The following is a 12,900-nucleotide window of genomic DNA, read 5'->3' as shown; positions in this document are numbered from 1 at the left end:
TTGAACTTTGCTTCTAATTTATCACATTCCCCAGTTGAAATATTGCCTATCTCTTAAAGAAAAGAGGCAGGATATTATTTGCTTATATGCTTCTCAGAATTGAAATGTTGGAAACAGAATATCTGAATCATGAACAACATTTCCCCAGAAGCTTTGCTGCCTCATTGACAGCCTTATTTCCTAAGCTGTAGATTAGAGGGTTCAGCAAGAGGATGATGACCCCATAAAATACAGAGGCTATTTTATTGTTCTCCTGAGACTCATTGGAAGAAAGTTGCAAATACATGTAAAGAAGAGTTCGATATAAAATGGTGACAGCTTTCAAGTGGGAAGCACAAGTAGAGAAAGCCTTGTATGTCCCTGTGGCAGAGTGCATTTTCAAGATGGCAGACAGGATGTTCATATAGGAGAAGAAGACAAACAATCATAATGATTGACACCGTGAGCCCTGAAATGATAATTAGCATCATGATATTCACATCAACTGTGGAACAAGAAAGGGCAAGGATTGGTGGAGCATCACAGAAAATGTGATTGATTACATTGGAGTTACAGAAGGAAAGGGAAAATGTAACGTGCTGTTGTCTCCAGAAGCTGCCGATCGCTCTCTGGGAGGAGATCTGCTGTGTCAACTCAAATCTCTCGGACAGATTCTTCTTCCTGTAGAGAGCCCTTGTCTCCAGACAGTTGCCGTTAACTCTGGTCCAGAGAAGTGATTTCCCTTCCTGAAGAGAGCCACGTCAAGTCTGGTCTAGAGCAGAGACTCCCTTTTCCTCCAGAGCTGCCCTCTTTTATCTTTCCAGAGAATGGGCGAGGGATAATGCAAGGGCTTCTGGGAAAAATTACTTCAACCAATGAACTTGTTCCTCCTAAGCATGCAAACTCTTCCCCAGGAATTCACAAGTCAAACTCCCAGGAAAGGCCGGAACTAGAAAATTGTTAAGTACCGACTTAGCACTTAGTAAAAACCTAATATCTCATTATCTCATTAGCAGTTAGTAAGAACCTAACAGGAAAAGAGAAAGGCAATCTGACTGGAGGCAGTCACAGAACCTATGAAATAGGATCCAGCCACCAGCTGGAAGCAGGCTCTTCGGGACTTGATCATTGGATAATGTAGAGGTTTACAGATGGCCACCTATTGATCTATGGCCATGGCAGCAAGAAGGTAACATTCGGTGACAGCAAATGTTCCATAAACCTCCTGTTGTAACCCACATCCTGAGAACGAGATCGATTTGTCAGATACCAGGAAGTTCAGTAACATCTTGGGAGTGATAGCAGAGGTATAGCACAGATTAACAAAGGACAAATGTTGAAGGAAAAAGTACATGGGAGTGTGAAGGTGGGAATCAATGTTGATGAGCAGGATCATGCTAGCATTGCCCATTACAGATGTTAAGTAGATGATGAGGAACCCAAAGACAAGAGCGTACATTACCTCTTGCTGAACCAACAACCCCAGCAGAATGAATTCAGTCACCGTGGTACCATTTCTTTGTGTCATGCCTAGTATAAGATCTGCAGATGAAAGAGACAAAAAGGACAGATAAAATTATAGGCACTCATGACCGCGAATGCAAATAACCTTTTGTTTCCTACTGTGGTAATTTATTTTTAATTTATTATTTTTATTTTTGTTGATATTTCATTTTTACATCAACTTCATTTATGAATGAAGAACATGTTCTCTCCTGCCCAGTGAGCCTTTTCTTGTAACAAAGATAAATAAGAAAGGGGAGAAGGAAGGAGGAATGGAATAAGCACTTATTTAGTGCCTATTGTGTTCCAGGAATTGCACTGAGGACTTAATAAATACTATCTCCTTGAGAAAGGTAGAGGAAATAGAGAGTGTTGAAATTCACCAAGTCCCAACAGCTTTGTGAGTTAGATAGACTTGAAGGCAGGAAGTTATATCCAAGCACGTCACTCCCTACCTAAGTGGATCAGGTAGCAAATCAAAGATCCAGCTGCCCTTTATTATAGAGAGGAAGCAGAATCCTGTTGGATCAACTCTTCCCCTTCTTCCTCCCTCTCAATACACTCCAACATTTCTCTTTCCTTACAAAGATCCTAGCGAGTCTATTCTTTCACCCTCTCTTTCTGGTTGGAAAAAATATACTTCCTAGCATCTTTTGCAGTCATACCTATAAAATGAAGGAATCAGACTAAAGGACCTTTAAGGCCTTTCCTAGTTCTAACTCCCATTATCAAATGCAGTACTATTCTTTAGTTAAAAAAAATCAATTGATAAGCAATTATTTCCCATCCCTCCCAAACTATTTCTAAATTAAAAGAAAAAAAAACCCAACAAACAGGCTCTAAATTTTTTTTTTTTTACTGTTTCAAGGAAGTTCTTTATTGAAAAAAAATATTTAATTTATATTTTCCACAATTGCATTTAAAACAATTTTTATATTTGTTTTTTTTTGTTGTTGTTGTTAATTGGTGAAAACCATTCATGCTGAATGGGATGTAACTTTATTCTTTTTTAAAAAAATTATACACAGATAAAAAAAGCCCTTATCATCTTTGAGATAAAACCAGAATATCTCCATTTCATGAATGACAACACAATTAAAGCTAAATAATACAAAAGTAATTTGAAAAAAATCCCTTGTACTGTACACTCTCAAATAAATAAATAAAAAATAAATGACAATCTTTTCAAATAGCCAGAAAAATGTGTGTCTACTAATTTGGGCTTTGTAGTTCAGTTCTGTATAACCACACAGTGTACATATATGTGTGTGGTCAGAGGTGTATACTCTATGTAGAATAGAAGCCTCTGTTTATCTAATTCTTCTAATTTTTTAGCTACTTGACTGATACAATTTAGAGTACTATAGTATCACATCAATATTACAGTATCATTTTTATATTTGTTTTTAAAACTTTTCAGACTCTCCCTTATCCTCACCTCCAGTCCCCAATTAAGAAACCACATGTGAAGTTATGCAAAATATTTCCATAAAAGTCATGTTGTAAAAAGAACATAGATCTCCCACCCTAATAATAAAAAAATCCTCAAGAAAAATAAAGTTAAAAGACATATACACAGAGAGACAGAGAGAGATAGAATGCTTCAACCTATCAGACACATTCTGTTTCTTCTTTGGGTATGGATAGGATTTTTTCTAAGTCCTTCAGAGTAGTCATGGATCATTGTACTACAGAGAATAGTAAAGTCATTTACTGTTGGTCATCCTAGAACATTGCTATTACTTTGTATACAGCACATTTTACTTTTGCTTGAGTTCATGGAAAACTTTCCAGCTTTTTTTTTTCTGAAAGCATCCTGCTCATTATTTCCCATAAAACAACAATATTCCATGACAATTACATACCCCAATTCATTCAGCCATTTGATAAGTATTCTGTCAATTTCCATTTTTTTTGCCCTGAAAAAGAGAGCTATTACAAATATTTTTATATGTCTAGGTCCCTTTCTGCTTTTTTCTTTTAATCTCTTTTGGTATTCATGCCTAGTAGTGATATTATTTGATCAAAGGATATGCATGGATTTAAAAGTCTTTATGCAGAGACTATATTTTTGGATCATTTATCAATTGTGGCATGATCCATATTTTTCATAAAGTTGACTCAGTTCCTTCTATATTTGAGAAATGATGACTTATTAGAGAAACTTGCTTCAAAATTCTTTTCACAAATACAATAGTTAAATATATTTTCCCTCATTCTATTCTCTCTCTTCTTTCCCCCTGTCCCTCCTCAAAAGTGTTTTGCTTCTAACCACTCCCTCCTATATTATGCCCTCTCTTTTAACATCCTCCCCTCTTCTTGTATTCCATTCCACTCCTGCTTTCCTTCAGGGTAAGACAGATTTCTATATTCATGCTGAATGTGTATATTATTTCCTCTTTGAGCCAATTCTGATGAGAATAAGGTTCACTTACTCACCCTCTCATCCCCCTTTTCTCCTCCACTGTAAAAGTCTTTTCTTGCCTCCTTTTATGACAGATAATTGGCACCATTCCACTGTTCCCTTTTCCTTTCTCCCAGTACATTCCTCTCTGACCCCTTAATTTGATCATTTTTTAGATATTATCCCTTCATATTCAACTCACACCTGTGCCCTCTGTCTATGTATACTTATACTCCTTCAAATTGCCATAATAATGAGAAAGTTCTAATGAATTAAAAGTATCATTCTCCCAGATAGGAATGTAAACATAGACACTTTATTAAGTCCCTTATGATATCAGTTTACCTGATTACCTTTCTGTGCTTTTGAATCTTATATTTGAAAATCAAATCCAAGCAAGATTTTTCATAAAATATTCAGAGTCAAGCAAATCAAATACTCACATTGTCCATGCCCAAATTGCTAGTGATAAATAGAATTTGTATGATGCTTTAACTTTTTGCAAGACTCTTCATGTGTACTAGCTAGAATGATTCTAACAATAGCTTCGGGAGGCAGAGTGTGGTTATTATACCCATTTTGTAGATGAAGAAATTGAGATAGAGATTAAATGAGTTGGCAAGTAAATGTGTTAGGCTAGATATGAACTCAGGAAGATGTCCTTCTGACTCCGGGCTTGGTGTTCTATCTACTCTGACACTTCACTACCCCAGATTTAGAAATGCCTTTATTGGGGTAAATACACCAAAAATTATACATTGCTGTTAGATCTCCTTGCTTCATTGTAGTTCCCCTAAGAAGTGATGCATTTATTTATCCTGATCATGGCTCATTTCCTTAAGATGTGACTGCTTTCTACCCTTTGACCCAGCATTGCTGTTATTAGGATTATATCCCAAAGAAATACTAAAGAGCAGAAAGGGACCTGTATGTGCCAAAATATTTGTGGCAGCTCTTTTTGTTGTAGCTAGAAACTGGAAGATGAATGGATTTCCATCAATTGTAGAATGGTTGGGTAAATTGTGGTATATGAAGGTTATGGAATATTATTGCAAGAAATGACCAGAAGGAGGAATACAGAGAGGCTTGGAGAGACTTACATGAACTGATGCTGAGTGAAATGAGCAGAACCAGAAGATCACTATACACTTCAACAACAATACTGTATGAGGATGTATTCTGATGGAAGTGGAAATCTTCAACATAAAGAAGAGCCAACTCACTTCCAGTTGATCAATGATGGACAGAAATAACTACACCCAGAGAAGGAACACTGGGAAGTGAATGTAAATTGTTAGCACTACTGTCTATCTACCCAGGTTACTTATACCTTTGGAAGCTAATAATTAATGTGCAACAAGAAAATGGTGTTTACACACATATATTGTATCTAGGTTATATTGTAACACATGTAAAATGTATGGGATTACCTGCCATTGGGGGGAGGGAGTGGAGGGAGGGAGGGGATAATTTGGAAAAATGAATAAAAAAAAATAAAAATTAAAAAAAATAAAAAAATAAATAAAAAATAAAAAGATGTGACTGCTTTCCTTGATCAGAATTGTTAGTAGAATCTCTGTACCATTAGATAGTGAAAAACCTTCCTTTTCTCCTTTGAAGGAGAAGTTTAATTTTTAGAATGAAAAAGACGTTTAGAGCCAATTAGGGAGAGATAGATGGAAATCATGGTGGATAGGACCCTTCTGTGTAAGAAACAAAGGAGATCTGGAAAACAATGAGGGAGTTTTCTTGTGCCTTGGACTTGGCTAGGAAGGCTTTCCCCAGGGAAGAAGCCCAACATTTAGGTTTTGCACACTACCAACAAAGGAATGGAAGGAGGCTGTGTTTGGATAAGAGTGTAGACCCCGAAAGCCACTATTGGATGGGACCTGCTCTTTTCTTACCCATGACCTAGACTTGGTCCTAGTGGTTGTACTATGGACGATTGCCATGGTCAGGCTGCTAGTCATCATTTCCTCACAACTGCTGATCCAGCCTCAGGCTAACCACCCTTTAGTGGCTATAACCATAGTCTAATAGTCATCCTATTGCTGCCATAATCTATCTTTGTTTTCAAGATCCAGATCCCAAATGTATTTACACCAGTTACAATCCTGAAATACCTGGACTTATGAGATATTAGTAACTTATAAAAAGTTAGGTAAAAAGTATCTGTAGGCAGCAGAGCAGTGTCTAGATGGGTTACTTAGCTGTTTGTCACTTTTCTGGGTCTTCATTTCCTCATCTGAAAAATAAATGCATAGGACTGGAAGGCATCTGCAATCTTTTCTAGTTCTAATTCTAGGACTCTATGATCCCAGTCTGCATCTTGGTTCAGCTCCCCACCAAGCATATCCTTCCTTTCAACTTCCCTCTTCTTATTGATGGCATCCCAATCCTCCCCATCATTCACACAAGATACTCTTGATTTTTCCCATTCCCTCATGCCTTATATCCAATAAATTGTTGATTCTGTTAATGCTATGTCTAGAATCTTTCTTATATATCTCCTCTCTTTTTCTATCACAGTCACCCCACTGGTTAGTGTAGATCCCTATTCAGTCTGGATGCTAACGGTTCCCTTTGCTCTTAGCCCTTAGTTTTTCCAATCTGTTTTCTATCCAGCTGCCAGAACCCCTGTCTAAGGTCCAGGTCCCATAATCTCACTTGCTCAAAGTCATCCAGTGACTGCTCTTGGTTTTATCTGATAGATACGATAACTTCTCAGCCTGGAATTATAGGCTCAAGCTCCACACTAGCTTTCTAGCTCTATTTCACATAAATCCCCTGAACTCACTCGACATCCCAGCCAAATGGGGCCATTGGTTGTTCCCTAAACTTAGACTCCCATCTTCCCCATCCATGTAGATACATAAGCCTCTGATGCCTGAAATGAAATGCTTTCTCATATCATCCTTCAGCATCCTTATGTCTCTACTATTCATAGCTCAGATAACACCTCCTCTGTGAATCCAACCCTAGCATCCCAGGCTGAAAGTTATATTCTCCCTTCTCAAATTTTCCTAGATTATTTTATCTGCAACTCTCATTTGCTTTTCCTTATCTATTACCTTCCATTCCTAATCTGTGCCTGGAAGATAGTAAGTGCTTAATTAATATTTATTGATTAACAGATATTTCTGGATCGCCTCCAAACCATGTCAGAATGAAAATTCCCTTAAAGACAGGGTTCTAATTTTTTTTTTAAATCTTTGAGTCCCTGACCCTGGCCTCATGCCTTGCACACAATAATACATAGGATTTAGAGCTCAAAGGTTCTTGAGTGTTCTTAAGAGTAGCCCTTCTTTAAGATTTTTTAATTCCTTAATGCTTAATGAATATTTATGTTGTGGTATTATTAGTTATAATATATATTATATGCTTATATGTTATATATGACATATATAACAATATATAACATATGACACATAATATATAATATATAAATATGTGATTATAATTATAATACACAGTATTTATATAATGCTTTATGATTATAAAAATGAATAATATTGGTAAAGTGCTTAGCTTGGCACATAGTAGGTGCTATATCAATTCTTGTTTACTTCCCTCTTCTTTTCTACCATATGATTTGAAAAATACTTCTTCACATTAAATTTACAACCATCTTGGGAGGTAGATGCTATTATATTACCCTAATTTTACAAATGAGATAATTGAGGCTGATAAGATTGGGTCACACTGTTAGTAAGGGTGTGACGTCAAAATTTCTTTTGTGTCCAGGTCCAATACTCTGCACACTGAGGCACCTCAGTTCCTCTCCTGTGAAATGAAGGGAATGGACTAGAAGCCCTGTAGGGATGCTTTAGTTGTAAATTCTAAGAGCCGTAACTCCCAGAAGAGGTGCATCCATTCCCTAGCAGGACAGTTGGTAACTCAGGAATGATGAAAGTCTTGTTCACCTCTCTGCAGTATCTCCTATTCTCTTTTTACTGTGCCTTTGCTGGAGGCGAAAGGATTTTGCTCAGCCTCAGGACCACTTCCCTGTCTCTCTGACACGGATCCATTCTCCAGGCTCTTGTTCCCTTCCAAGATATTAAACATCCACCGTTCATTGGAAATAACGGGAAAATGTTAATCTAATTAATATCTCATTCTGGGGTCTTCCTCCAGATACAAGCTGACTGATATCCTAAGATGTCTTCTCTTCAGGTACTCTAAATGCAAGCACCCATAAACCAACATGATAGTATTGGGATCTGTCCTTTTGGATTTTCTGGTCCCAGGGGATGAAGAAAGCTCAGGTGAAATAGTCATCATTAGTTACTTTTCTGAAGACTTGGAGCTGAGCTTCCCAGAGGAACCTCAGTGCTATTTTCAAATTACTTAAACATTGTTCAGGAATAATAATCACAATTGCAAATCATGGTCTTTTAAGATTTTAAAAACATATTCCTCATTATTACCTTTGGAGGCAATGCCAGTACAATAATATCATTTTTATAGTTGGGTAAACTGAGGTTTATTGACTCACTCATGGTTACTTAAGTAGTAATCACTCAAAAACATTTGATAAATGTTTGTGTTTTCCTGGAAGATGTTATAGCAACTTATGACTCATAATTCAAATTTCAGTCGTGTTTTTACAAGTTTAGTCCTTTCTTTGTCCTGAAAAATCTATTGTTTTGGTTATGAATGTATGCTACTTAAGCAACAGACATTTCAACATTAAAAAATAAGCCGATTTTATATGAACTCATTTCTCTTATTCTTTAATATGCATTGTTTGTGGGTGATGTGATTATTTTCTCTAACAGTCACCTGCCACTATTTGTTCAGCTGTTCTCCAGATGAATTAGGTCAACCCTTTAGTTTCCAGGTTTTTTTTTTGCTACAACAAAAAGTGCTGCTGTAAAATTTTGGTTATATATGGATCCTTTCCCTCTATCTTTGACTTGTTTGTGGAATATACCTTTTAATGGTATTTCACAGGCGATGGGAATATAGAGACAGCTTAACAAATTTTTGTTCATACCTTCAAATTACATTCCAGAATGGTTGGATCAATTCAGAATTTCACCAATAGTGAATGGCTATCTTCAGTGTCTCTTTTCCTATAGCCTCTTCACACATTGTTCGTTTCATTTATTTTTTGTCAACTTTGGTAATCTCATAGGTGTGAAATGTATTTGCTTTAATTTACCTTGTCAAAATATTTTATAGACACCTCATACAAAGCAAGTGCTCACAAGGTGGTCAGAAAGAATGGTTACAAGTACACTCAAGTTCTCTCTTAGGAACCTTAGAATCGATTGTATGACATGGGAAACATTGCCACAGGCCCACTCAGAATGGCATACCTCATCAGAGAACGTGCTGTGCTTTATGAGCAAAGCAGAATTGAATTAGCCTAAAGGAAACACAAGATGCACAAAATTGGAGAAGCCAACCTAAATGTTCATAGGAAATATTTGTGTCCAACCTGTGGCAGAGCATTCTGAGCTCATATTGGTCTGACCAGCCAGTCAGATGCACTAATTCTAGTGTAGTGATGTCATTTTGGTTCTCTTTGAGAATGAAGGGCAACCAACATTATTAGTCATTTATACCTTTTAATAGATTGATAGCTTGCATTTCTTTTTTATATCCTTTGAACATATCTCTTGGAAAATGGCTTTTGTTCTTATACATTTATATCAATTCCCTTAATGTCTTGTTTATTTATAATTATCAAAGGTATCTTTGCATTGACTTTGCTTTCTCATAATCTTTTCAGTTTGGTGCCATCACAATTATTCATTTTATATTCCTTTTTAAATCTTTTTCTTGTTTAGATAAAGATCCACTTCTAATTACTTGTGAGGCATTTCTTTCCTTTCAACTCTAATCTTTCTCTTCCTCCTCTTCTTCCTCTTTGCCCTTGCTCTCATCCTTATCCTGCTCCTCCTCCTTCTTTTTGTTCTTCCTCTTCCTTGTCTTCCCTATCTTCCCTCTCTTTCCCTGTCTTCCCCCTCTTCTCCCTCCTGCCCTTTCTCTTCTTTCTTCACTGTCCCTCCTCTTCCTCCTTCTTCTCTTCCTCCTCTGTCTTCATCTTTCTCTTGCTTGGATAAAAATCCATATCCAGCATACTTCTGAGACATTTCTATCTTTAAATTTCACTTTCTCTGTAAAGGGCTAGAATTGAGCAATGCATTTGGATAATGAAGCACGTGAGACTAATTGCCAATTGGACAGTTCCCTATTAACTTGTTTGAAGGTTGACCCTCCCCAGCTGTTCTGTATTGACTTGATTGGTGGGACAAAGAGGGGGGAGTGACTTGTGTGGGAGGAGTAGGAGGAGGAAGAGGAAGTGAGACGAAGAAGCTGACTCAGTCTCTCCTGGCGTTTGAGGGAGTAAGGTGTGTGTGAGGTAGCTAGGCCTAACCCCCTGACCTTGATGGTAAAAGATCAAGAATAAAGACATTTAGTGATCCTGACTCCAGCTGATTTCGGGAAGATAGAGTTCCAGCATTTTGGCGCCCAACGACATTTCTCCTTTTCTTTCTCCTCCTCCCCCTCCTCCTCCTCCTTCTTCTCCTTTTTGTCTTTGTCTTGTTTGGATAAAGATCAATTTCCAGCATACTTGTGAGACATTTCTACTTTCTTCTCCTCTCCACTGGATATTTAGGCTATCCTTGCATTTAAGGTGGTTTTTTTTTTTTTTTTTGAATTTTGGAATAAGATGTAAAATCATAGCCTAAACTTAATTGCTATCAGATCACTTTTCAGTTTTCCAAGTAATTTTTCATGAACTGCAGAAGCTAATAACCCTGGGTTCTACCTTATTAAATCATTTATAAGTCTGCATAAGAAGGAAGGTTAGGGAAGGTAATAAACATTAAATAGCACTGCCAGACCTTGTGCTAATTCTTTTACAAATAATATCCCATTTCAGTCTAGCAACAAGCCTTTTGGGTAGTTGTTACTATATCTATTTTATAGTTGAAAGAAATTTGAGGCATTCAGTGAGGTGACTTGCCCAGGGTCACACAGCAGTGAATATACATGGCAAGATTTGAATTCAGGTATTCTGATTCCAACTAATTAAGCAATAAACATTCCATAAGCAGCTTCTCTCTGCCAGATATTGTGCTAAATATTAGGCATACAAAAAAGACAAAAACAGTCTTGGTCCTTAAGTATCTTGCAATAACTGGGAAAGAGAACATACAAGTAAATATAAATAACAGAGGGAAGGAACTGGAATTAAAAGGGTTTGGGTTTCCTGTAGAAAGTGGGATTTTAGTTAGGCTTTCAAAGAAGACAAAGGAAGATAGTAATGAAAATGGAGGAAGGAGAACATTCCAAAGTTGGGAGATAGAAAAAAAAAGTGCCTGAAGGTGAGAGAATGTGCCTCTTGTTGGTGGAATAATCTTGAATCAATGTCACTGAATGCAAGTGTGAAGAAGAGTGGAAAGGTAGGAAGAGTGCCATTTATAAAGGGCTTTAAATGTCAAACAGAGGATTTTGTATTTGAACTACAGAGAGCCCTTGGAGGTTATTGAGTAGAAGGTGACATGCATTTTTAAAAATGCATTTTGAGAAAATCACTTTAGTGGTTGAATGAAAAATAGCTTCTAGTGGAGAGAGACTCGAAGTAGGCAGAACCACTGATAGCCTCATATAATAATCAAGTGGGCTTGCACAAAATAGTGGCAGTATGCTACCGATTACCTAATTTATTCTATTGATTATTTTTTCCCTTTTTAACCAGTCAAAAAGAATTGCGATAATTATTGCTTTATAGAATAATGTGAGAATGGGTACTATTGGGTCTCCACAACTGACTTTTTTCGGTATTTCCTTTGAGATTTTTGAACATTTGTTCCTCCATATGAACTTTAGTGTTTATCTAAATTACTTCCAAATGATAGACTCATGTGGTTTGATTGGTCTGACACTAACTAAATCTATGTCAATAAATCTCACTAAATCTGGACAGTAAATAACTATAAACTTTGGTAGTTTAACTCTTCTGATGATATTTATAACCTAATCATGAATAATTAATGACTTTTTAATTAGTAGAATTGCTTTAATTTCTTTTATATTTGATTCTTTAGGATTTTTAATGTAAGCCCATCATTCAACCAACCAACCAACATTTTACTAAATGCTTATTATATATTAGGTATATCATATCATGTTATAGCATATAATACAATAAGATCATATCACATTATCACATATCATATATATAGTGTTGTATCCTATTCTATAACGAACACTTGTGATAAAGAAGTAACTCATAATAGCCAGATACTGAAATCTTTTTTTCCCCCCTACAGGTCTCCTAAAGTTCCACCAGGATATACTCTCTGCTGGTCTCTGATGATTCATACTTTTGTAGACTCTGGAGTTGACATTTTTGTCTTCCACAAAAAAGTCACAGTCTCTGAAACAGCCTTGCCTCTAGTGAGTAATACTGTTGACTGGATGTGTTACTTCATGCATGTGGAGACCCTGTTGTCAGGGTCAGTATTTGGAAAAAAAGTGAATGGGGCAGAGAAGGAGGAAAAGAGAGAAACTTTCTCTTCTTTTTCATGAATAAGTCACTCTTTGAAGTTTCATTTTGACTCTAGAACTGAAATCCTTTAAACTGAAGTAGATTTGTTCACTATTTGACCAAACTCCGCATTGTATTGACTACAGTTTTAGTACATAAGCCCAATCAATCAGTCAACAATTATGTATTAAACACCTAATAATCATTGATTGTGGATTAATGTGGATTATACAAATATAATAAATGAAACAGTTCCTACTGACAGGAAGTGTGCATTCTAATGGGAAACATAACAAGAGCTTGCATATACATATAAACACGTGTGCATGTATACATATATTTATGTATAGATGTACACATGTTTACATTTTATATATATATATATGCATACAGAATAAATGTAAAGAAAACAAATACAAATGATTGAATTACAACGTATTTCAGGAGGGAGAATACTAGCTATTGGGGGGAAATCAGGAAACATTTCATGATCTAAAGTAGACTGCAA

General features: G+C 36.4%; 1 long non-coding RNA gene and 1 pseudogene across 1 annotated transcript in view; one reads left to right on the top strand and one right to left on the bottom strand.

Annotated features, from left to right (window-relative positions):
- Positions 1 to 12,581, top strand: part of LOC141547726 (uncharacterized) — a 100,409-nt gene extending 87,828 nt beyond the window's left edge. Inside the window, exon 3 of the long non-coding RNA XR_012483603.1 lies at positions 12,175 to 12,581. This is a non-coding gene — a long non-coding RNA (uncharacterized LOC141547726). The remainder of the gene's footprint in view (positions 1 to 12,174) is intronic.
- Positions 128 to 1,507, bottom strand: LOC141547012 (olfactory receptor 5AK2-like; annotated as a pseudogene).
- Positions 12,582 to 12,900: the final 319 nt, after the last annotated feature.

The sequence above is a fragment of the Sminthopsis crassicaudata genome, chromosome 6 (assembly GCF_048593235.1).
Source record: "Sminthopsis crassicaudata isolate SCR6 chromosome 6, ASM4859323v1, whole genome shotgun sequence".
NCBI lineage: Eukaryota > Metazoa > Chordata > Mammalia > Dasyuromorphia > Dasyuridae > Sminthopsis > Sminthopsis crassicaudata.
The sequence above is the reverse complement of the archived record's forward strand: the minus strand, read 5'-3'. Positions and strand labels throughout refer to the sequence as shown.